General features: G+C 41.8%; 1 pseudogene across 1 annotated transcript; it reads left to right on the top strand.

Annotated features, from left to right (window-relative positions):
* The first annotated feature begins 413 nt into the window (after nucleotides 1–413).
* On the top strand, nucleotides 414–17,209 carry LOC307094256 (ras-related protein Rab-11B-like; annotated as a pseudogene). The gene is made up of 3 exons: nucleotides 414–455; nucleotides 14,517–14,601; nucleotides 16,435–17,209. The product of its transcript is annotated as a ras-related protein Rab-11B-like (transcript).
* Nucleotides 17,210–26,401: the final 9,192 nt, after the last annotated feature.

Here is a 26,401-nt window from a genome sequence, read left to right as displayed (position 1 = left end):
TGCCTTTGGAAAAGTGGAAAATAATTATAACGTTTCAGGGGTCCAGCGGCCTGGGTTTATAGAGACATTACCAAAAACGCAAAAGGTGAATTATTGTATCTGATTCCTTCCAGCACTGCTAGTAAGAAATAACCACAATGTCCATGGGGGTTCTTTGGGCACTGGAGGCAGCATGTGCCACTGGTAGGGATATAATTTTGGCCCAAGTATCAGATGACACAACATGCAGGTGGGGAAAATGTAAGCTGCAAGGTGGCCTTGCATCCCATCCCATTTCACCCACAGGTGCACTGGCCAGCTCAGACCTATAATGACATAGGTGTCTATGATGATTAGCATATAGAGAAGGAGCAATGTAAGCTTTTTAAGCAGATAGATTTACTAAGAATGTGAAAAACATTGCATCTGTAGAGATGGCTCAGAAAAGTAACAGTGGAGGAAAAATCTCCGAGCAGGTCAGAACTTTGGGTGGTACAGCCCATCCCCCACCTGGGGAAGAACAAACAATCCAAAGTTAAGAATATATGCAATTCATTTAACATGTAAAATGACTGTCAGAGTTTTTTCCAATCTCAGGGCAATTTTGGGAAGTTGTGCTTGTGTAAAATAAAATGTCTACAGTTTTGATGTAGTGGAAATTGGAAATATGATGAAAGAGGATGAAACGAAATCAAATACCTAGACTTTCAGGATTCATAATTTCACATGTCAAATCTTTGTCATATCAGCTTCAGTTTTTTATGTTCATCTCTTTAGAAGTCACTCATGCATAGATGCCCTCCCTCAATTTTAACATGGACAAAATAAAGTATTTTCTTCCTCCAAGTTTGTATCAGTGCCCAGATTGTTAATATTTTCCTGAAGGAAATATTTTCCAGATGATAAAGAATAAAGCCTTCCACAAAATAGCTTTTTTGGTATTCTCTTTAAACTTGTAGAATTTATTATATACTAGAGGCCTGGTGTACGGAATTCTTGCACAGGTAGTGTCCCTAGGCCTGGCCTGCGATCAGGGCCAATCAGGTTCCCCGCTTCCCCACCTCCTTGCCTCCTCCTTCCCTAGCTCCCTCAGCACCCTAACCCACCCCCCTGCTGCTGGTAACCCCGCCATGTTCCATGCCGCCCCCTGATGGTCAGTGCACATCATAGCGAGCAATTGAACTCCCATTCTCCCAGTCAAACTTCTGAGGGGACACTTTCTCTCTCTCTCTCTCTCTCTCAGTGTGTGTGTGTGTGTGTGTGTGTGCGTGTGTGTATGTGTGTGTGTGTGTGTGTGTGTGTATGTGTGTGTGTGTGTGGTCTCTACACCTTGCTGATAATCAGGACATCATTTGTTGAACTCTAGGACAACTAGATTTGTCTCCCAACTCCATGGAGATTACCTTAGAACTGCAATTTCAGTGATTAGTGCAGGTAACCATATGCAAATCTCCAATGGAAACTGCTCTCAGAGAAAACTAGCATTTATAAATAAGGCAGATTTGGAATTTATCTTACTAATAAGGGAACTTTATCAGGACTGTGAATAAAATTGTACAAATTAAAGAATAACACAATTCCCTTGGATGTAAAGCTTCTCATGATGTGTTATAATCAGTCATATTTACCATTTATTTAATTATAACTCAGGAAAAATAAAGCTCTAGATATGTATCGCTTATTAAGTATTAAAGTTTTCTGACTTATCCTGGAATAATCATTGGGAGATAAAACCATCCCTATTCACAGATTAAAATAGAGAAGTGTAGTGTGATCTTTTAACATCCTCATGGTCACATCATTTAGAAGAGTTAAACTATCCCTCATAAAACTGTCTGGTTCTAAACTCCCACAAGGCACTGTGTCTCTTCTCTCAGCCGCACCCCTCGTTTCCAGGAAGGGGTAGAGGGGAACATTTTGGCAGCATATTTTTACATCATTCTGCAATGTACATTCTGTATTTGAAAGCAGATTTAAATTATCTCTTTTATAGTGATTGAAGGGCTAAAGTACATTTAATACTAGTTTTATAATAAATGTGTGTTCTGCTTCCGCAACCATATTGTACTAGCAATTCAGTTCATAAACTTTCAAAGCCCAAGGATTTTGTCCATAAAACTTATTTCGGGAGTTAATACAATGTCCTTGGCAAGTTATGAACCTCAAGTTTTAATAAAAGAGAGAGTGATTGAAGAATTTAGAAATTATTTAATTTTATTTATAAGTTCAGAACTTTCATTATATAAATTATAAAATACACAATCTCCACATAGTAGATGATTAAACAAATTTTTATTTCTAGAATATGAAATATTTCCTGTATTGAAAATTTTAATTTAATGTAGAGCTCTTTAATGTGTGTGGTTGTTTTGTTTGTTTGTTTGTTTTTAGTCCTCACCTGAGGATATTTTTTCCATTGATTTCTAGAGAGAGTTGAAGGGAGAGAAGTGGGGGGAGAGACAGAGAGAAACACATCCACATGAGAGAGACACATCCATTGGTTGGGTCCAGCAGGTGCCCCCAAATGGGCTGAGAAAGATGCAACTGAGGTAAGAGGTACCTGCCCTTGAGTAAGAATCAAACTCACGACCCTTTAGTCCGATGGCCTATGCTCTAACCACTGAGAAAAACTGGCCAGGGATAATGTGGTATTTTCCTGTAATTTTCTTTATATTTCCTGTCTTTCTAAAAGTTTTGTTAGACTTTCTCACATATCCCAATGACTCTTTAGAATTCAGTGGTTGTCAAGTTTTCCATTTCTTTTGAAGAGCACCGGATCTTGATCAAAGGAATGCAACAAATATGAAGCTTTTTTTTTTTTTTTTTTAAGTAAGTTTTGTGTAAGCCTGCCTTGGACTGGATTGATACTTGCCCTGCTCTCCCCAGAAAGCCTCAGGATGTTAGCAGTACATTTTCATATGCTCCTGGTGTTATCAGTAACAAGCCAAATTTGAGGGGTGTGTGTGTGGGGGGTGGGGGGTGTACATTCCTCCCCTAAGGGGTTACCACAAAACACATGAAAATGTTTGTAACCACCTACTATAGAAAATGTAATGGGAAATCAAAAATCAGCTGAAAAGGATGGAATAAGGGTAAAAAAAAATGCTAGTTGTTTACCATCCTATATAATAAAGAGGTAATATAAAAATTAACCATCACTCCAACACACAAGATGGCTGCCCCCATGTGGTAAAAGATGGCTGTCCCCATGCAGACACAAGATGGCCACCACAAGATGGCCAGCAAGGGAGGGCAGTTGGGGGGGGGGGACCAGGCCTGCAAGGGAGGGTAGTTGGGAGTGACCAGGCTGGCAAGGGAGGGCAGTTAGGGGTGACCAGGCCAGTAGGGGAGGGCAGTTGGGGCGACCAGGCCTACAGGGGAGCAGTTAGGTATCGATCAGGCTGGCAGGGGAGTGGTTAGGGGGTGATCAGACTGGCAGGCAGGAGCAGTTAGGGGCAATCAGGCAGGCAGGCAGGTGAGCAGTTGGGAGCCAGCAGTCCTGGATTGTGAGAGGGATGCCCGACTGCCCTTTTAGGCCCGATCCTGGTGGGATCGGGCCTAAAAGGGCAGTCGGACATCCCTCTACGGGTCCCAGATTGGAGAGGGTGCAGGCTGGACTGAGGGACACCCCCCACCCCTGTGCATGAATTTTGTGCACCAGGCCTCTAGTTTAATAATAATTGTTTTTGAAAATATCTTTATATCTTCAAATGTACTTTACTTGGAGGAAAACTATTATTAACACAAAGTATATCAATTAAAACTCTTTTGGGCTACCACATATGCCTACCATAAGTGGGCTATCTGTACAAATTATAGGTAAAAATCCTTTTGCTCTCCTTTTATACTTTGTTTTAAAGTCTATTACTAGTATATTTGGGTTTATTATTTGAATAAATTTAGCCTCACTGTTTGTCTGAAATTTGAGGGCAAAGTTTTAAGAAGGAAGGCAGGCAATCAATGATGCCAGCAAAGTAAACATTAATAAACTCTACAGTTTATTAAATTGTTGAAAGAATCAATTCCACTCTCCTTCAGTTGTTTGAATCTGTTAGCTTATGTGGAAAAATAGCCAATGTTGTTTGTTTTTATTGGACTAATTACTTCTCTTGAATTAAAAGCTTCTTAAACAATTCACCTAATCTTACTTCTTAAATCACTCTCAATCTGTGTTGCTTAGTTTTCACAGCTTCTGAGCACATAATATAATTAATTCAAATGAGCTTCCAAGCAAAAAGTATATTTTTTCATTAATATGAGATTAAAGTCTGGAAATGGTTGTTGCTGTGTAAATTATTGAGTCCCATTTATTTTATTAAATCAGTATGTAGACTTTAAGGCATATAAGAAAATCTCCTTCTTTCCCATTTTCTCTTTATTCCTTGCCACCTTTTTCTTCATATTTCCTTTCTTCTTTAAGTGTGACTTGATAGTTGCCCTGTACTTAAAAATATGCATAATTGTAAGGAAGCATGGGACTTGGTTGGAAAGTCTGTAAAGAGGATTCTCTGAAAGGTTGGGGGCCTCTAAGGGGACCTTGTTGAAGGCAGCTGCCCCTGCCTCGAATTTTCCAAACAAGTCCAAGCCCCCACATGTTTTACTAGAATCTCTATGTTTAGTCTTTAGACATGACCTTGTAGAAGCATGTGCTTTCTTAAGGATGCTTACCCTGCTAATAGTATCTAATAGTTAATTTTAGTTCAAGCTGTTGTTTAAATAAAAGCCTAAGGAGGCAAGTGAGAGGGGCTGCCTGGTTGCTATTGCCAAGCAGTCCCTTAGTCTCTCACAGAAATGTGTGTTGGAGTAATCCATTCATCCCTAGCTCAGGGTCTGCTGGTCATTCCCAGCACATAATATTTTTATTTAATTTGTCACAGTTTCTTCTAACATCAAAAATACATGCAACTGAGAGAAATTATACATAGCTCTATATATGTGGGAGAGAGACAACAACATTGATTTGTTGTTCCACTTATTTATGCATTCATTGGTTGATTCTTGTATGTGCCCTGACTGGGGATCAAACCTGCAACCTTGGCATATTGGGAGGATATTCTAACCAACTGAACTATCTGGCCAGGGCTATATTTACTTTATACGTGGTAGTTAGTTCTTTCCCAGTTTATTGAAAATGCCATAAAATAACTATGTGAACAAAATATATATTGAAGTAGTATTACATATAAAATACTGTACTTATTACCGAAAAGCATATAGAAGATTTAGATTAAAAATAAAAAATTGTAAACAAATGTTTTATTTTTACTCACTCAGATGTCCCTGATGTAATGAGATAAATAAATAAGGAACTGAATTCAAACCCCAAAATTTGTGAAATATATCAAACATACAAAAATTATATAAAATATAATAAAATACCTGTGCAATTGAAGGAGTAACACAGGCTCATTAGGTCCACCCTTGTTACTTGTCACTTAGAATTATATTCTTGTATCTCTCCATACTCCTTCACACCCAGAGGCCACCACTACCTTGAATTAGATATTTATCATTTCTATGCATGACTTGATACTTTTATTACATATATGTGTATGTATATGTATGTGTGTATGTATGTATATACACATGTGATTACAAGCACTATGATAGATTAGTGGCTATTTTACTTTCTACAAGTGACACCATACATTGCATTTTCTTACAAAGTTTAAAGTGGCTTCTCCTGTTCTCAGGTGGGTCCTCTTTACCCATTGATTCAAGGACAAAGATTTCTTTAATCATGTAGTTCTGCCAACATGAATATGCAGTTTTAAAGACAGCAGTGTTAATATGAGTCAAGTTATGGAAGGAGGATAGATTAAGGGAGAGAGTATGTGTATATTAAGTTGTTATATCAAAACAATGAAAAATAATAGAGCTGTTAAGACAAGTGGGACTGTTCTTTATTGTGATGTGGATTTCTTAGAGACCATGTTAAATGAAACAGGAAAAAACACTGAACATTAAGTATGGTATCCAACATGTATAAAAGTGCCACTTTATATTGAAACCATATATGTATATATGCCCAACAACATATAGGATATATTGTCTAGTTTGAACTTTAAACAAATGGTGTCATTCTTTGAATGTTTTTGTGACATTTATCAATGTAATTGTTGGAATGTCAGTGCATATATTTTTACTGCAGTATAGTATTCCATTTGAACTAATATACCATGATTTATTGGTTCATTCTCTTTTATCAGTGGAAATATTTTTGGTTTGTGGATCTTTTTACTCACTATTGCAATGAACATATTTTTCATATTTCCTCATACATTTTTGCGAGATTATCATGTAAAAATTACATGAAATTGCTGAGTATGTGCATCTTAAACTTTGTCAGATATAGTTATATTCAACTTACTCTCCATCTTAGTTGTATGAATGTTCATGTAGAAGAGCTCTCCTAGATTACATAATTAGCATTGTATCTCCTTGAACCTTTATTTCTTTTATTTCTGGTCTGATTAAGTAACATTTCATGTGTTTATAATGTAACAAAATTTCCTGTTCTATTAATTGTCTTTAGGACCTTTATCTCTTAATCACTAGGTTTCAATGTTTGAAATAAAAATAAGATTTTCTAACATTACAATACATACAATTTTAAGGTCAAAAAGAGAAAAATGGTGGTAAAGTCAACCTAATTTTTATTTACTATTTCAAAAAGTTAATAGATATCCTCTGAAATTAATACAAGATGTGAAAGTGTTAATATGCTATATAAATAAATAGAATTAACAATTAGAAACAGCATCTTAAGAGTTAAAAGAATTTGCCTTTCGAGAGTAGGATTAGCACTTTATAAGGGAAGTTTCTTTCAATACATATACACAAAAAATACATATGTACACACACTTAAACACACACATGATTATATACACATATACTATTTTTGTAAGAACACACAAGAGCTGGATGATTTGCAACCACCACTGGATATGGAAAAAAAGAAGCACTGAGGGAGTGGGTAAGTAGAATGCTTATATTTCACGGCATGCTATTTTATTTCCTTTTGATTTTTTTCTTTATGACTGTATTGCCCATTAAAATATAAAGAAAATACAATTTAAAAAATCTATTCAACAAAACTGTAATCAAATATGTTTTAATTATCCCTGGAGGATAGTAGCTGTTAAAATAGATTTAACAATCTTTAGAGCAGAGAAAAAAGGGAAGTGATACATAATATCTATACTTAATGAGTTATGAATTCCTGTATATTGAGAATGCAGATATCTTGCTATGTCATTAAGAATATCCATACTAGCAATAAGTTAACAAAAGACTTCTAATATTTTCTGGATAATTATTTTATATTTGTCACACTGTAACAATGCTGAGGGCAACAGCTCATTTATTAACTTCAAAATCTTATTTAACAGGCTCTAAAGTTTGAGATCATTCATCTTTCTTAACCTAGACTCTCCACGTATTTTATAAAACGTGGTGACATTGACAATTGAGGAATTACTACTAGTCTTTTAATGTGTATTTTACATTTCATATTCATATCAGGAAAATTTAAATCCAGGATTTCATCTTCTTTCTTTATTCCCTTCTGTCACCCTATGATTTCCAACCCTTCCTCAAATTTGCATACATTGACATTTTCAACATTTCAAAAATTAGACAGTTTTATTTTGCTAAGCTGCAATATAAAAGCAACTAGCAATTATGTCTCATTGATATTCAATCCTAGTGAGTGTACTTCTCAAACAAGGGCTAGCATTTATTATTCTCAGAACAGTTTCCTGGTGTGCTTTCTCGTGATACATGTTTAGTTTCCATATCTGTGTCTAATATCGATATCTTTTACAAAGTTGTGAAGTATTATATTGTGGGAACCATTCTTATGATTTCCACACAATAGATGTAGAAATTAAATTACCAGATTTTTGATTTTCATACCAGATTCAGTAAAAAAGGATGACAATGATGAACTATTTTTGAAATATGTATATATATCTTACCTAATAAAAGAGAAAAATGCTAATTGACCGTACCTTCGCTACACCCACAGCCAATCAGCGAGTATGCAAATTAACCAAACAAAGATGGTGGTTAATTTGCATATGCAGGCGCAGAGCAGAGTGAAGCCTGCTATGAGAGGAATGGGGGCGGTGGAGGGAGCTACTTGAGTGGTGCTTCGGACAGAAGTGAGGACGTGCCAGCTCCAGGCGGCCCTGAGCGGGGAGTGGGGATATGCTGGCTCTAGGTGGCCGGGGAGCAGGGCAGCTGGGAGTGAAGCCAAGGGCCTATTCTTGCATGAATATCGTGCAATGGGCCTCTAGTATATATATATATAGGCAGTGTCTGTCACGACCAGGATGACCAAAGGACCAGCTGGTAGCCTCCCCACAGCCCATAGGGAACTGACGAGCTGCAGCAGGCAGCAAGCAGCAAGTGGCTTGTGCTGGGCCTGCCCCTGCCTTCCCCCCTGCCTGGCGGCACAGCAGAGCCTGTGCCAGGCAGAGGCAGGAGAGGCGCAGCTCGCACCCCGCCAGGTTCTCAGACCCCTGCGCCTGCATCAAGGCCTCAGATGCCAGCACTTTGTTATCTGCCACAACTCCGCAGCACTGGTGCTGCCCAGGCAGAAGTTTTGCGGCCTCACCTATCCGGTGTGGGGCCAGTTTCTCAGTCTACTCTTGCCACCTGCTGCCCGCCCATCGCTCAGACACCCGAGCCAGGGAATCGCTGTGGGGCAGGCCCAGACACTCCTTCCCATCCCCAAGGGTCTGGCGGCCTCGGCAGCACCTGAGCCCTTTACCTGCCCCTGGGAGGGTGGGTCTGGGCTAGGGATCCACAGCCCCTCCTCCGCAACATCCCACCCAGCAGTGGGGGAGGGGGCAGCCCCCATCCTTTCCAGCTCCATCCCAGCGCAGAGGCTGGGGCACATCTCCGCCCCCAACACCCTCAGAAACCCTGGGAAGACATGCCTGCCTGCCCAGCTGAGACCAGTGCCTCAGGCTCCCCACCCTCATGAGCCCGCACCTGGCCTCGCCAGTGGCTGCTGCTCCCCTCAGCCATCAGCCCGCCAGCACAGGAGGAGAGGAGAGGAGGAGGGAAGCTGTTGGTGCGACTCTGTGGGGTTCAGCTGGCCTGCCTGAAAGCTCTCCCCGTGTGCCTCCCTGCTCCACCTCTGCCAAGGGGATCCTCCCCCGCCCCCACGCTCATTCATCAGGATTGCCACCATCTTGGGAAGGTCAATGCCCGGCTGACTGCCAAGGCCTCAGGCAGTAGACGCCCCTCGGTTGCCATGACAAAGAGGTCATGGAGGGTCAGGACACCGCCTCCGGTTGAAGCAGGTGCTGTGGGAGCAAACGGACCAAAAAAAATGGTTATGTCCAAGAGCCATCTAACGCCACACGTGGTGTGAGAATTAGTCATTGTGAGAGCCGAATTTAGTACTGGTGTGCCCCATTTTAAGCAGACCCCCCAAATAGACTTACCATGTTGATAATTCACTTTAATACAGAAAGAATGCACAACGATTCTTGAAATAAGCAAAATATTTTGCACCTCATAGTACGAAACATTTAAACATCATTAAAAATAATCTCTATTTTAATGAGTAAAGGAAGTTGATATTAGCAAAATCTAATATACCCAATTCAAAATGTCATTCAGAAATGCATCTACTATGTAAAATCAAAGTATGGGATCTAGGGTTTGGAAAAAGCAACTTTACCCTGCTCTACCTGCTCATCCCCTCAACTTTATGCTTTGCACAAAAGTATCAATAAAGAGATGGAGGAGAAGGAAACATATGCCTCATGGCACTGAAATTTATCAGTTTCCTCAACAAATATTTATAAAAGTTGTATTAACTTTGTGCCTGTATTATAGAAACATAATACAGCTCTGTCCCTATCTTCAAAGAGCTTAAAGTCTCTGTGAGTTCCCGGTAAGGAAAACCTGTAAACAGCCAAAGAAGGAGCAGGTTCCAATACAATTCTTATTATAAAAATTACTGAGTAAAAAAACTGTCCTCACTCTCCCTCTAGAACAAGAATTAAAAGGAGCAAATAAATATAATGAATAAATCCTAACTCCTTTGGGGACCCCAACCCTCAGGGACTAACACAGGTTTTGTGAGGCCTAAAGTTTACTGAACCTGAAGGACTAATTCTAGCGGGGGGTGGGGGGTATTTTTTTTAAAAAGGTTCAAAAATTACTTTATTTAGAATAATAAAATAAATTACAAATAATTGTAGGCTTAGGGAATCTGTCCCTTTCTCTTTTAAATCATTTCAGGCATGTTATCCAAAATGTTGCTGGTTGCAACTTGCTTGCTCTCTCCCCCAGAACAAATCCAGCCCTCACAGGGGCTCTGAAGCTTCCTTAGCTTTACCATAAAAATAAAAAATAAAAATAAAATTTTCAACAACACTCCTTTCAAGACAAAATTCTTTCTTTTTAAATTTTTTTTAATTTAATCAAGCGGTAAATACATAGTTCATAATGTATCTTTTTTTTTCCTAATAGGTGTGTAGTGTAGTGGTATATAATTGTTGTTTTTATTCTATTGTTGACACTATTACAGATGTCTCCCATCCCCCCCCTTTACCCTCCCCCACCCAGCCCCTCCACGTCTGGCCATCACCACACTTTTGTCTATGTCCATCCTCCTCCCCTCTGACCTCTGTCAGTCCCTCTCATCCTATATAATAAAAGGCTAATATGCAAATCGGCCAAATGGTGGAACAACCAGTCGCTATGATGCACACTGATCACCAGGAGACAGATGCTCAATGCAGGAACTGCCCCCTGGTGGTCAGTGTACTCCCACAGGGGTAGTGCCACTCAGCCAGAAGCCCTGAGCTGGGCTCACGGCTGGCAAGCGCAACAGTGGTTGGGGGCGACCAGGCAGGCAGGCAGAGGCGGTTAGGAGTGATCAGGCAGGCAGGGGAGCAATTAGGGGCATTAGGCAGGCAGGCAGGTGAATGGTTAGGAGCCAGTGGTCCTGGATTGGAGAGGGTACAGGCTGGGCTGAGGGACACCACCCCCCCACCCCCGTGCATGAATTTGGTACAATGGGCCTCTAGTTATTTAATAATAAACTAAATGTATTTGTAAGATATTTGATATGTGACTTATTAATTACTGATTGCTGCTTTAAAAATTATCCAAATTTAGCCCTAGCCGGCTTGGCTCAGTGGATAAAGCATCAGCCTGCGGACTGAAGGGTCCCAGGTTCGATTCCGGCCAAGGGCACGTGCCTGGGTTGCGGGCTCGGTCCCCAGTAGGGGGCGTGAAGGAGGCAGCCGATCAATGATTCTCATCATTGATGTTTCTATCTCTCTCTCCCCTCCCTTCTTCTCTGAAATCAATAAAGAAAAAGAAAAAAAAATTATCCAAATTTATAGTAAAAAACAACATCTATTTATTATCTCAGTTTTAGTAGATCATAAGTGTGGGGAAAGTTTAGTGTCTCCCAGGCAGAAATCAGGTTGTCTACAGGCTACTGTTACATCTGGAGGCTTCACTAAGAAATACTCTGTTCTCAGGCTCATTCAGGATTTTTCAGGCATTCATTTCCTTGTGGCAGTATGAATGAAGTCACCATATTCTTACTGTCAGCTAAAGACCCTTTCTCAATTACTAGCAACTACCCTTAGTTCTCACCACATGGCCTCCTCCTCTACACTATGACACTTTTTTTTTTCACTGCTATCATGAGTATCTACATTTTAAGGGTTCAACTGATTATGTCAAGCCCACCCATGAGATTGAAAAGAGACATGATTAGCTCAAATATCTGGTTGAAAATTCATTTACCTTTGCTATTTAAGGCCATTTATTCATGGGGATTTTTCTATCGTATTGATAGGCCCCACCCATACTCAAGAAGATGGGGTTATATAAGGAGTGTACCAGTATACCAAGGGGTAGAAACCTTTGTAACAATTTTAGAATTCTGCCTACCATATGTTTTATTTTTACCACCTGCAATGTGAATTACCTTTTTTTGTTGTTTATTTAAATATTTATGAATACCTTGCTCAGAACACATTTATATGTCAGATACTATCCAGAAGCTAGAGTAAGTATGATCTCAGCCACTCACCTACTAATGGTCACTTGGCTGTTTCCAGATCTTAGCTATTGTAAATTGTACTTCTATGAAGATAGGGGTGCATACATATTTTCTAAATTAAAATTACTTCTATACATAACATTTTAGGGTTGAGCTTTGTAGGCTCATGTATATATTAGTATATGCACATCTATAAAGCTATGTTTATTGAATTTCCTTTTAAAGAAGATAGATTTCAGTGAGAGTACCTAATTTTTTCTTACGATCATTCATGACATTGCTTTAGTAAGTAGGAAGAACATTTTGAAGTTTAAAACAATGTTGATAGTTAGTAAAGCTCTTAGAATAAAATACCCTTATAAAAACTGAATGTCTTGAATTTTCTTTTTTTCATGTGAAAAATTATGGTAGATTCTCATAATAGTTAATGAGTTCTCAAAAATATGAAGATAGAATCAAAGAAACAATTTACTAAACAATTTGTTTGAAATTTTTCCATTTTTATATTAATTTGTATAGGCATTTAAAAATATTTTCATGTTCCACATTATTACTTTAGTGTTCCTTTTGTTACTTTATTTAATTGTTTTAAACATTATTTATTATTTTTATCTTTTATTTTATTTAAAAAGTGAAAGTTGTTTCTACAGATACATGTTCTCAATAGTATTCTTCTTATATTTTCTTTATTATTATAATAATACTGATAAAACTATTTGGACTTTTTTTTTTTCTATATCTAACAAAATCTATAGTCTCATAAAATTAGTAACACGACTTTTCAATTGTCTGTAGTCATCTAGTCACAGACACAGGTGACTAAGTAAACAGGCCTCATCAGGAATCGCCCACCTGACCCAAGCATTGCAGAGAACAGAACTAACTGAGCACATACTTTTTCCAAAGACAGATCCTGCCCCTTTCCATTTCCTGTCCTACATGGTTTTTTCCCCCCACAATTATTTTACCTTGAAAGTAAGTTTATCCATCAAGAAGTGACCATTTGTTTCATTTCCCCTTGATTCTGGGTGTACTTGTAGATATCTGATCAAATTCTGCTTTCTGGCTTTCAGGACTACTAGGTAACTTCGGACATTCACTCTGGGAAAATCCACATGCCTGGACACTCCCAGGCTGCAAGGCCATGGGTTAGTGCTCGAGGCAGCAGCACTGCTGTATTTCCTGCCAGCAGAATGTGGCATCAGCCAACCATGTGAGAAAGCCATTATGAATGCCCAGCCTACTCAATCCTTCAGATTATTGCAGCCCCAGATGAGAGCTAACTGAACAGTATGAGACATTCCAAGTGGGAGCTGCCCAGCAGCACCTAGCCCAAATTCCTGAGCCACAATGTCCAAGAGAATGACAGCATAGACACTTGCTTTACCCCACTAAATTGGGATGGGATGGTACTGCCATAAAGCAATTTGGAAAAATATTTTAATACTAATAGTATTTATAATGATACTATTTGTTAATAAGAATCATTAAACTCTTTCTTTCAAGGAAAATCATATACTAGTATATGCATGATGATGTGTGGTGTGGCCAGCAATATCAAAGTCTTCTATGTAATTCATTTTATAACTTACTAGAGGCCCAGTGTATAAAATTTGTGCATGGGTCGGGGGAGTCCCTCAGCCTGGCCTTCACCCTCTTGTAATCTGGGACCCCTCGGGGGATGTCCGACTGCTGGTTTAGGCCCGATCCCTCACCTGGGATTGGGCCTAAACCAGCAGTCAGACATCCCTCTCGCAATCTGGGACCACTGGCTCCTAACCGCTCACCTGCCTGCTTGACTGATCGCCCCTTTCCATTTCCTGTCCTACATGGTTCTATCTCCTGTCCCAACCACTCACCTGCCTGCCTGATCACCCCTAACTGCCTCTGCCTGCCTGCCTGATCACCCCTAACCACTCTCCTGCCTGCCTCATTGCCCCTAACTGCTTCTGCCTCAGCCCTCACCTCCGCAGCTTTGTCCGGAAAGACGTCCAGAATGACATCCAGAAGGTCTTCATTAGCATATTACGCTTTTATTATTATAGATTATTTTAAACGGCTAACATTTATTTAAGCATTCTATTACCCCAGTATTTAAGTAACCCCGGTTCATTAATTTTCTTCTTTCATATTTACATGAAACATGAATTATGTGTTATTTTACTGATGCAGAAATAGATATTTCAGCGGATAAATGCCTTTTCAAAATCAGCACACCTGGCAAGTGACAGATCTAACTAATCTTAAAAACCTTTAGTTTTCAAACTACAGTGTATTCAGAAAAGAAAGTTATCATAACAGATTCATGTTACAGTGGATATACTGTAGTAGATGTTTAGAAAATTACATTGCTTCCACCTCTTGTACATTTTTTTCATTTTCTGCCCCTACTCATTATAGAATATTTTATATTTTCTGCATAGAGTATGCTTACTTTATATGCTTGTTTATTTTACACAAATGAATGACTTTTGAATTTTGTGCTGAACAGGTGGCATTAGCCAATCAGTTATGGTTTGGGATATTAAAGAGGTCCAGCTGTCAGACAGTGAGAGAATATGAAGTAGTTGCCTGTGGTAAGATTACTCATTTATCTTTGCTGCATATTTTGAAACCATGGCTTATTTAAATAATTTGTGTTCTGTGAGCCTTGACAAATGTGGCAATATAGTGTGGCTCACATACTCAAGGGTACATTTAAAGACATTTGCAAAATGAAATTTATATCTTATTTTGAATACAATTTTCTTAGTGTATATAGTTTTGAATAAAAATAAATACTAGGTATCTTGGTCGCATAAATATAACAAATATTTCAGACTCAGACTGCATTAAATGTGGAAGGACATTAGCTGTTATCAACATCCTAAAATAACACTTCAGTAAGAATTTCTATTTGTGGATCCATTTGTGTACTTGCAAACTACATAAATATTGTTTTTACTGACTTGTTAAAATAATAAACATCTTAGAAAGTGGGTCGACTTTTTAAGAACGTGCCATAGTTTCAATTTTGCTTTGGGATAGATTGTGGTTTAAAATTTGTTCATTACACGTGTTTTCTGGACAGCAAAGAAACATTGAAATTATTTATGCTAAAGAGTTTTGTGAGAACAGATAATTTTCTAGACACAATAGTAAAATGCAACAGGAAACATATTTAATGCATATTCTAAACAGATGAAGACTTCCAATCCACAATTTTCTTATCTTCACTGTCTCTGGGGTTGTACAAAATTTCTAGGGGCTGATGCACTGACAAATCAGAGAGATGATTTTCAACTTTTGTCTAACTATCATATCTTTTGGTAACAGCTCATTGCTTCCTCATTACTGCAAAGGCTACTTTTATGACAAGCATTTCCTTCCTGATTTTCATGGCACTCTTATTCACATGAGAAAGCATTCTGCTATTCCAATGCCATGTTAGAAGGAGTGAAAATCTCTATTCTTATGCTTTCTACAGATATATCATACACTTCTTCCTTTTGGGGGATGTGATATTTCTAAATGTTATTAAAAAATAGAATTCACATTCTCATCTGCTTTTAAATATAACAAAATGATAATTCTTTAATGTCCAACCTCTCAAATTTTTTTCTTTAATTCCTATCAGCCCATAATTCTGGATTATTTTTTTTCTATTATCTGTAAACTTTTTTATATGTAATAGCAATTAACAATTTAAATTTTAAATTAAACACCCAGTACTATTTATAATTGTACCACAAACTAAAAATTAGGTGTAAATATTACAAAATATATACATGATATATTACATATAAATATACTAGAGGCCTGGTGCACAAAATTCATGCATGGAGGGGGGTGGTCCCTCAGACCAGCCTGCACCCTCTCCAATCCAAGACCCCTCGGGGATGTCTGAGTGCCAGTTTAGGCCCGATCCAAACCGGCAGTCAGACATCCCTCAAGCAATCCAGGACTGCTGGCTCCTATCCGCTCTCCTGCAAGCCTGCCTGATTTCCCCTAACCACCTCTGCCTGTGGGCCTGATCGCCCCTAACTGCTTCTGCCTGCCAGCCTGATTGCCCCCTAACTGCTTCCCTCCCAGCCTGATCGCCCCTAACTGCCCTCCCCTGCCAGCCTGATCACCCCTAACTGTCCTCCCCTGCCAGCCTGATCGCCAATAACCGTCTCTGCCTCGGCACCTGCCACCGTGGCTTTGTCCGGAAGATGTCCGGTCTAATTAGCATATTACCCTTTTATTAATATAGATTATATATTAATCTATATACCATATATAGATTAATACATATTAATCTATATAGAACTCTCATCCAAGAAATCTAAGAAAATCTAAAAATATGGATTCATGGAATAAAAACTCCATGTTATGAAGATACCAGTTCTTCCCAACTTGATCAGTACATTAAACACATGAAATCCTAGCAACTTCGGGGGCTGTGGAGTCGTGGATCCTGCCCGAAGCGCCAGGACAATGGGGACCTGGGGAGTATCACTACCTATTCAAAGTGGTGCTCATCAGGCACTCAGGTGTGGGGAAGAGCAAACTGCTGTCCAGCTTCACCCGCAAAAATCCAACCTGGAGAGCAAGAGCACTATTGGTGTGGAGTTTGCCTTCTACAGCATCCAGGTGGATGGCAAGACCATTAAGGAGCAGATCTGAGACACTGCTGGCCAGGAACGCTACCGCGCCATCACCTCCGCGTACTACCGAGGTGCAGGGGGTGCACTGCTGGTGTATGACATCGCAAGCACCTGACATACGAGAATGTGGCACGCTGGCTGAAGGGGCTGAGGGACCATCCTGACAGTAGCATCGTCATCATGCTGGCGGGCAACAAGAGCGACCTGCGCCACCTGTGGGCTGTACCCACTGATGAGGTCCGAGCCTTCAGGGAAGAACAACTTGTCCTTCATTGAGACCTCAGCCTAGGACTCCACCAACGAAGAGGAAGCTTTCAAGAACATTCTCACAGAGATCTACCGCATCGTGCCACAGAAGCAAATTGCAGGATGCGCAGCCCATGACAAGTCCCCTGGTAACAACGTGGTGGACATCAGTATGCCACGCAGTACTGATAGACAGAAACTGAACAAGTTGCAGTGATGCCAGAACCTGTGCCTGCCCCGTGCCTCGTCCAAGTATGCGTGCGTGCACATCCTCTCCTTCGCCTGCCCCTCACCAGGATGTCTTCTCTGACCCGACCCTCTCTGTTTCTCTGTGTCTGGCTCCCACCCCTCCACTCAGCTCTGCACAGTCAGCTGGGGTTTAGGGAGAACGGAGTCCAGCAGCACCATCTGTCCTCCTCCACCCCAGGAAAGCTTGAAACCTGGCTGCTGCACCTATTTTTCTTGGGTCTCAGTGGGCCTTTGGGTGGGATGAGGTGGGGAGGATGGCAGGATGGACCAGGCCAGCCAGAGGCAAGAGGATGGGCACACCAAGCAGGCTTCAGTTTTCCACAGCGGACTCCAGGGAGCAATTACCTCCCTTCCTCTCCGGCCAGTTGTCCCAGCTGGCTCTGGTCCCCCCCCCAGAACCCTGCTCTGGGCTGAAGCCTGAAGAACAAGTGACCAGGGGATTGGATCAGGCAGACAGAGGCTCCGGCACCCTACCTCCCACATACAGACAGGACCTGCATACACCTTTGACCTCGGCCTCTCCTGTGCGTGCATGAATCCAGCTCCTGCCTATAGATTTATGCTGGGAGAAGACCTCCCCCCGCACCTGCTTTCTACATGCAGCACACTCCCCACCCCTCCCTGTGCCCTTCTCTCTGTCTTGTCTCCCTGTCTGGTCAGGAATTGTTTGCAAGTGAAGCAATGTCTCAGTGTTTTGTATACACAACTGCTCTTGTAGCCTTTGTTTTTTTGTTATGGTAGAGAAGCAGATTCTTTATACACTTTGTAAGATTGACACCAAACCCCAGCTCTCAGATCTTTTATTCTCCCTATGGCCCCTGTTGCCCCAGTGCCTCATTTCTCTGTCCCATTACAAAAATATGTAACCCGACTTCCTGGACAGAAACCTGCCACTGCAAGAAAGGAAGAAAGAAAAAAGAAAGAAAGAAAGAAAGAAAGAAAGAAAGAAAGAAAGAAAGAAAGAAAGAAAGAAAGAAAGAAAGAAAGAGAAATCCTAGCAACTTCTTTTGTGGTTATTTAAAACATTTAAAACTGATTTTAAGTTTATATTCAAAGGAAAAAGGTGAAAAGGATCCAATACAACACAGAAAAAGAACGTCAGAGGATTGAAACTATACTAGCAGAAGTTCAACACTTACCAATTGCAAATCAGCAAAATATCTTAACAGGTTTTTCACCAAAGAAGACAGGCAAGTGGTAAATAAACATGAATGAAGCTTATCATAATTTGCCATCACGGAGTTGCAAATTTAAAACAAGGAGACATCACTGCACACTAACGTCAAACATGCCTAGTGCTGTGTGAGAATGAAGAGCAACAGGAAATGTCATCTATTGCTTGTGGGAACACAAAACAATGCATGCACTATCGAAGGTAGTTTGTCAGTCTCTTACAAGCTAACCATAGTTTTACCATATTATCCATAAATTATGATTCTACATATTTACCCAATAGATTGAAAACTTGAATTCACACAGAAATCTGCATGATGACATTCATAGTCTCTTTATTTATAATCACAAAAGCTAGAAGCCACCAAGGCATTCCTCAAAAGATCAATGGAGAAACAGACTTTGGTACATCTGTACAATGGAATGTTATCCTCTCTAATAAAATGGTAATATGCAAATTAACCATCACTCCGCTACATAAGCCACGCCCACCAGCCAATCAGGGCGAGTATGCAAATTAACCCAAATCCCAGATGGCTACAGCCACAGAGAGCAAGGTTTCCCAGGTAACAGAGCAAGCCAAGCTTTCCATAGCCATTGCAGGCCTAAGCCTCCACTCAAGCTACAAAGTTTCAATTATAGAAGGTAAACAAATTCAAACAAATGGCGGCAGAATGGAGCTTGAGAGAGCAGGCCAGGGTTGCCGGCGGCAACAGGGGAAGCAAAGCTTTCCACACACCCGGGCCAGGCTCATCCGCTTAAGGCTACAAAGTTTCAATTGTAGAAGGTGAATTAACTGCCACAGAAATGGCTGCCGCCCCAGAAATGGCTGCGGCCCCAGGCTACAAAGTTTCAATTGTAGAAGGAAAATAAATTCCAGATACCAGGGCCTCCCCTTGGGTTGCCAGGAGGCGTGGCCAGCCTGCAAACCACCACAGGCCCCTCGCTCAGGCCGCCCCACACCCCAAGGGAACCCCACCCTTATCTGTGACACCCTTCAGGGCAAACCAGCTGGTCCCCACCCATGCACCAGGCCTCTATCCTATCTGATAAAAGAGTAATATACAGATTGATCATCACTGCAACACACAATATAGCTGCCCCCATGTGGTAAAAGATCCTGCCCCCATGTGAACACAAGATGGCCAACAGGAGAGGGCAGTTGGGAGGCACCTGGCCTGCAAGGGAGGGAAGTTGAGAGGGACCAGGCTTGCAAGGGAGGGCAGTTGGACGTGATCAACCCTGCAGGAGAGGGCAGTTAAAGGTGACCAGGCTGGCAGAGGAGGGAAGTTGGGGGCAAACAGGCTGGCAGGGGAGCAGTTAAGCATCAACCAGGCTGGCAGCGGAGTGGTTAGGGGGTGATCAGGCTGGCAGGCAGAAGCGGTTAGGGGCAATCAGGAAGGCAGGCAGGCAAGCAGTTGGGAGCCAGCAGTCCTGGATTGTGAGAGGGATGTCCGACTGCCCGTTTAGGCCCGATCCCACCAGGATCGGGCCTAAACGGGCAGTCGGACATCCCTCCAGGAGTCCCAGATTGGAGAGGGTACAGGCTGGGCTGAGGGACAACCCCCCGCCGTGCACGAATTTCGTGCACCGGGCTTCTAGTTTTGTAATAAAAAGAAATGAGCTATAAAGCAATAAAAAGCCATGAAGAAAACTTAAATGAATATTTATGAGTGAGAGAAGCAAGTTTGAAAGGTTATATACTGCATGATTTCAACTTTATAACATTTTTGAAATGACACCTTATTGAGATATTAAAATAGTTAGTGGTTGCTAAGATTTGGGGTGAGAGATGAGTAAATAAAATGCTGAGGCATTTTTGGACAGTAAGTTTATTTTGTAGAATATACTACTGTATTAGTGGATCAGAGACTATGCACTTGCCAAAAGCCATAAAACTTGAAAGCACAAAGAATAATGTGTGCAAATATACAAAATGTCACTTAGGATCAGGGAACCAGGGTCCCTGTAGCCTGAGACAAGAAAGTCCTGTGGTATTAACAACTGTATAAAAGAAACTCAGTGAAGGTCATTGGGGAAGGGGTGATGACCAGAGTCACTTTGGGAAGGAATGGAGGCAGTAAGAAACTGCATATAATGCTATACACTAGTTGATAGAGTCGTTAAGAGAGCATGAATTAACAATAATTATAGTTCTATACATTTAAATAGAAATGGAACAATTAAGGAAAAGAATGGTATATGGTAGGCTTGTCACTATGGGATTGAGAGTGAATGTGCAGATAAGTAAACTGACTAAACTAAAATGATCCAAGTGATAATAAATTAGAATTGGAGGCATTAGTATGAACTCATGTTTAGCTTAATAAAGATCTAGATGTTTATGTATAGAAATATATGTATAGTCAGAATTCGCTCTCTCTGCCTGTTTATTAATATGTATATACTAGAGGCCCGGTGCATGAAACTTGTGCATGGGGCAGGGGGTGTCCCTCAGCCCAGCCTGCAACCTCTCCAATCTGGGACCCCTCAAGGGATGTCCAACTGCCCGTTTAGGCCCAATTCTAGTAGGATTGGTCCTAAACGGGCAGTCAGACATCCCTCTCACAATCCAGGAATGCTGGCTCCCAACTGCTCGCCTGCCTGCCTTCCTGATTGCCCCTAACCGCTTCTGTCTGCCAGCCTGATCACCCCCTAACCACTCCCCTGCCAGCCTTATTGATGCCTAACTGCTCCCCTGCCAGTCTATTTGCCCCTAACTGCCTTCCCCTGAAGGCCTAGTCCCCCTCAAGTGCTCTCCCCTGCAGGCCTGGGTCCCCCGCAACTGCCCTTCCCTGCAGGCCCGGTCACCCCCAACTTTCCTCCTCTGCTGGCCTGGTCACCCCTAACTACCCTCCCCTGCAGGCTTGATCGCCCCCAACTGCCCTTCCTTGCAGGCTTAGTCCCTCCCAATTGCCCCTCCCCTGCTGGCCTGATCACCCACAACTGCCCTCCCTTGCAGACCTGGTCCCTCCCAACTGCCCTCTCCTGCTGGCCATCTTGTGGTGGCCATCTTGTGTCCACATGGGGGCAGGATCTTTGACCACATGGGGACAGCCATCTTGAGTGCTATAGTGATGGTCAATTTGCATATTACTCTTTTATTAGATAGGATACAGGCCTGGTGCATGGGTGGGGGCCTGCTGGTTTGCCCTGAAGAGTGTCCCAGATCAGAGTGGGGGTTCCCTTGGGGTGTCGGGTGGCCTGGGCAAGGGGCCTGTGGTGGTTTGCTGGCCCTCCATGCCCCCCCATGACCCAAGCGAAGGCCCTGTTATCTGGGATTTATTTATCTTCTACAATTTAAACTTTGTAGCCTGGAGCGAAGCCAAGCCTCCTGCTCACTCCATGGCGGCAACTGTTTCTATAGGGATTTATTTATCTTCTGTAATTGAAACTTTGCAGCCTTAAGCAGAGGCCTGGGCCAGCCAGGGTGTGTGGAAAGCTTGGCTTCCTCCATCGCCAGGAGCAACCCTAGCCTCCTGCTCTCTCCAGCTCCGTGGCTGCCACCATTTCTATTGGGATTTATTTATCTTCTATAATTGAAAATTTGTAGCCTGGAGTGGAAGCCTCAGCTGGCCAGGGCAGGCGGAAGCTTGGCTTACTCCATCGCCAGGGAAACCCAAGCTTCCCTCCTGCTTGCTCAGTAGCTGCAGCCATCTTGGTTGGGGTTAATTTGCATACTCGCTCCTAATTGGCTGATGGGCGTGGCTTGTGAGCGTGGCTTGTGGGTGTAGCAGAGTGATGGTTAATTTGCATATTACTCTTTTATTAGATAGGATATATATAGATATACATATATATATATATACACACACACACATATATATAATAAATACATCTAATAAAGAGGAAATATACTAATTGACCCTCATGCCATCTAATAAAGAGGAAATATACTAATTGACCCTCATGCCATCCTATCTAATAAAGAGGAAATATACTAATTGACCCTCATGCCATTGCAAAGATGGCGGCACCCACAACCAATAAGGAGGGAATATGCTAATTGACTGCCACACCCTCAAAGATGGCAGCGCCCACAGCCACAAGATGGCAGCGCCCAGTCCCTTTAGCTCCACTGGGGCCGCAGGCACACGGCAAGCATGGGCCTTCTCTGTGCACCTGCCTCTGGAGTCCCCCAGTCCCCTCAGACCCCCAGCCGCCCAGGGCCAGCCCAGGGTGCAGGCAAGCCTCGGATGGTTGCTTCCCAGCTGCCCAGGGCCAGCCAGAGGCACAGGCAAGTCTCAGATTGCAGCTGCCCAGCCGCCCAGGACTGCCCGAGGCTCAGGTAACTAGGGCTGGCCGACTGAGGCTTGTGCTGCTGGCAGTCGCAGAAGCAGAGGTGTGATGGGCATTGCCTTTCCCTGATCGCCAGGTAGCCTCCCGCCCCTGAGGGCTCCTGGTCTGTGAGAGGGGGCAGGCCAGGCTGAGGGTCCTCCCCTCCAGTGCATGAATTTTCATGCACTGGGCTTCTAGTATATATATCCTATCTAATAAAAGAGTAATATGCAAATTGACCATCACTCCAACACACAAGATGGCTGCCTCCATGTGAACACAGGATGGCTGCCACAAGATGGCCAGCAGGAGAGGGCAGTTGGGAGGGACCAGGCCTGCAAGAGAGGGCAGTTGTGGGTGATCAGGCCAGCAGGGGAGGGCAGTTGGGAGGTACCAGGCCTGCAGGGGAAGGCAGTTAGGGGTGACCAGGCCAGTAGGGGAGAGCAGTTAGGGGCAATCAGGCTGGCAGGGGAGCAGTTAGGCATCAATCAGGCTGACAGGGAGTGGTTAGGGGCAATCAGGAAGGCAGGCAGGTGAGCAGTTGGGAGCCAGCAGTCCTGGATTGTGAGAGGAATGTCCGACTGCCCGTTTAGGCCCGATCCTACCATGATCGGGCCTAAACGGGTAGTCGGACATTCCTCTAGGGGTCCCAGATTGGAGAGAATGCAGGCTGGGCTGACGGACACACACCCCTTGCATGAATTTCGTGCACCAGGCCTCTAGTATCTATATATATAAACATTTTTTTTTTTTTTTGTCAGCTAAGAGGGCCTTAAATAAATGACACCCCAGAAACAGTAATTACCCAGATCTTGGTTTCTAATACTGTTCTATAATAAAAGGAAACAGAGCTCTTTGGGAAAATGGCTGATTTGAGGATTAGACCAAGAAATATAGGAGAAGAGTCTGTATCACTGTGCAGTATAATAAAGTAAGTGTTCCAAACATTTATGGGGTACATTAAAAGAGCACAGAGTCAACTCAAATTGCTCCCAATGACCAAAGTTGGAACAATTGGAACAACAAAATAAAGAGAGTAGTATTGGGATCCAACACAAAATACAAAATAAAAATCCATGAGTCTATACTAATATAACTAAACTTGGGGCTCAGTGCACAAATTCGTGCACCTTAAAAGGAACTGTGGGCCATGAGACTGTGGTGGGCACAGGGATGGGTCTCAGCCCATGCTTCATGCCTGCACCCAGCTCCTTCCGCTGAGGCCCCCGGTCCCCTCTCTGCCGGCACCCCTGCTCCCACTGCTGCCGCTTGCACTCGCTGATGGTGCAGAGCAATTGGGCCCCGCACCAGCAGCGGGTGTGAGCGGGGCCGGCACAGACAGCAGGTGTGAGTGCCCGGTGGGACAGTGGCGTGCAGGAGCAAAGAATTTTCAGTAACCACCAGATGCTTGCCCTGATGACAGCGTCAGGTGCCCCACATTGGTCTGGTGCCCCAGCTCACCTTCTCTACCATCCTGCTGTGGCCAATGCCTGCCATGTTCTGTGCACCCCCTAATGGTCAGCATACGTCATAGCAGCCAGTTGTTCAGTTGTTCTGCCGTTAGGTCAATTTGCATATTAGGGTTTTATATGTGTAGATTATTAAATACATCAATAAATGGTAGAGAAGATAAAAATTCCGTGCAGAAGATTTACAAATAATTTATGTAGCTATCCTCCCCCTTAAGAAGGGGTAGTACAACTGTGTGAGCTGTGCAGAGTGACTTTCTTCAAAAGTGTACAGTATGGACAGGGGAAAATTTAATAAATTAATTGTGGAGTAACTTGACAAACACTATCTCAGCATCCAAGAAAAGGTACTGTTTCCCCAATAGCCAAGATTCATGAGTTCAGAAGTTAAGGTGTCGTAAAGGGAGAGGTACCACTCACTATTACCCCAAAATGTCCCACTAGCAAAATTTTTGCTTCCTGTTTTGGCAACTTTACATTCTGTTGATGCAATGGTCTTAGTTGTAGAGAGAGAATGCATCCACCAGGAGGCCAATAGGGCTTCCACTGAACTGCAAGTAAAGACTGCCGCTTGGAGCCCTTCATATCTCTCAACCATGGGATATTCAGAGATATGCCATGGGATGATTGATCCTGACTACCAAGGGGAAATTGGACTACTATCCAAAAATAAAGATAAGGATGAGTATGTCTGGAATATAGGAGATACCTTAGAGCAGGTGTCCTCAAACTAGGGCCCGCGGGCCACATGTGGGTGTTTTTGCTGTTTTGTTTTTTTACTTCAAAATAAGATATGTGCAGTGTGCATAGGAATTTGTTCATAGTTTTTTTTTAAACTATAGGCCAGCCCTCCAACGGTCTGAGGGACAGTGAACTGGCCCCCTGTTTAAAAAGTTTGAGGACCCCTGCGTCACTTAGTATTATCATACTCTCTGATTAGGGTCAATGGAAAACTAACAACCCAGTCCAGACAGGACTACTAATAACCCAGACCTTTCAGGAATAAATATTTGGGCCATGTGGCCAAATAAAGAACCACAATCAGTTGAGGTGCTTGCTGAGTGCAAAGAGAATCCGGAATGGGTACTGGATGAAGGTAATTACAAGTATCAACTACATTCAAATGACCAGTAACAGAAGTGAACACTTTGTTACAAATGTATATTTGTTTTTCTTTCCTTTTAACATTGGTATTATTGACTTCATATCATAGTATTTAAATAATGTCAATTTTACAGCATAATTTTTAGTTATGGCATATTAAGGGGAAAAGTAAACATTAGTCAAGGACTTTACTTCCTCTTCTATAGAAGAGGTTAGTGATTTTCTATTGTACACAGAATAACTGTATAATTTTAAGCAGAATTATGATCTCTTTATTGTATTTTTTTGGAAATTAAGTATTGTTTAAGAGGATGCATATGGACGTTAAACTGACAAGGGGTGAGGTTGTAGTGGTTAATTTTATGTGTCAACTTGACTGGGTCGTGAGGTGTCAGTATTTAGATAAACATTATTTCTGGGTGTGTTTGTGATGGTGTTTCTGGATGAGATTGGTAGACTTAGTAAAGCAGGATATTCTTCCCAGTGTAGGTGGGCATCATCCAATCTGTGAGGGTCTAAGTATAACAAAATAGGTGGAGAAAGGGAGACTTCACTCTCTCTGCCTGACTGCTTGAGCTGGACATTGGTCTCCTGTCCCCCAACTGGACTTACACATTGGTTCTCCTAGTTCTCAGGCCTTTGGACTCAGACTATAACTATATCATCAGCTTTTCCAGTTTATAATAATAATTCTATTGGTTCATTTTTTTTTCTGGAGAACCCTGACTAAGACAATGGATTGTCACTGAAAATATTAAAAATGTTTTGCAAAATTTTATATATAAACATCATGTGTTCAGATCAAAGGGGAAGCAGAAATACTGTCTTATAAATCCTGTTTTCATTTCATTTCCTTTTTCATAAGAGACATTGCTAAGTGCTTTATAAGAAGTTAGTAATGTACATTTGAATTTCCTCTAGTAAAGTTTTATTCAACTGTTTCTTTTAAAATTATTATTTCTTCATTATCACAGCCATGATTGCTAAGAAATATTCTGTGCTGCAAATTATTATCAAGATGTTATCAGTTTATTTGTTCTTAAAAATATAGACATCAATATTCATATTTAGAAAAACAAATATCACTTGCAATGTAACTTAGAGTGAGAATCTTGCATTTTTATTAAAAATATGTGAAGTCCATGAATCAGTAAAATTATTTACATATTAAAAATTGTTTTTAATAATACCTTCCTGCAAAAATTTAAGTGAAATGTACTCTAAAAAGA

Source organism: Cnephaeus nilssonii (assembly GCF_951640355.1).
Source record: "Cnephaeus nilssonii genome assembly, chromosome: 1".
Lineage (NCBI taxonomy): Eukaryota > Metazoa > Chordata > Mammalia > Chiroptera > Vespertilionidae > Cnephaeus > Cnephaeus nilssonii.
Note: the sequence above shows the minus strand (reverse complement) of the source record. Positions and strands in the feature narration are given on the sequence as shown.